This window comes from Merops nubicus, unplaced genomic scaffold, assembly GCF_000691845.1.
Source record: "Merops nubicus isolate BGI_N331 unplaced genomic scaffold, ASM69184v1 scaffold349, whole genome shotgun sequence".
NCBI classification, from domain to species: domain Eukaryota; kingdom Metazoa; phylum Chordata; class Aves; order Coraciiformes; family Meropidae; genus Merops; species Merops nubicus.
In genome coordinates, this window is record NW_008631413.1 from 26,121 (window position 1) to 26,495 (window position 375).

Sequence of the window (375 nt, forward strand, 5' to 3'; positions counted from 1 at the left end):
TTATTTTTATTGGTCTAGAGTGGCAACTCTCTGGCTGTGGCTGTGTGGCAGAAAAAATGGCCACATACACAGTGGCATGAGAGAGAATTTCTTGAGGGCATCATTCTTTGTAAGGATTTTATCATATTGACATCAGCTCTCAGTCTAGCAGCCATCAGCTGAGTTATTTTATGTGAAGACTTGCCAGGTTAAAAAGGTTACAGGCTGATGTGATGCTGGGCAAACTCCATGGCATCCTTTTAAGATTTCACCAAGGATTGTTCTGACTCTGCCAGTCTGTTTTTAACTGATTTTCCTTCACCCATGTGTTTCCTCTCAGCCTAGCAAGTGACAGGGTTTGCTCATGAGGATTGAACAGAAGACAAACGTGCTTGA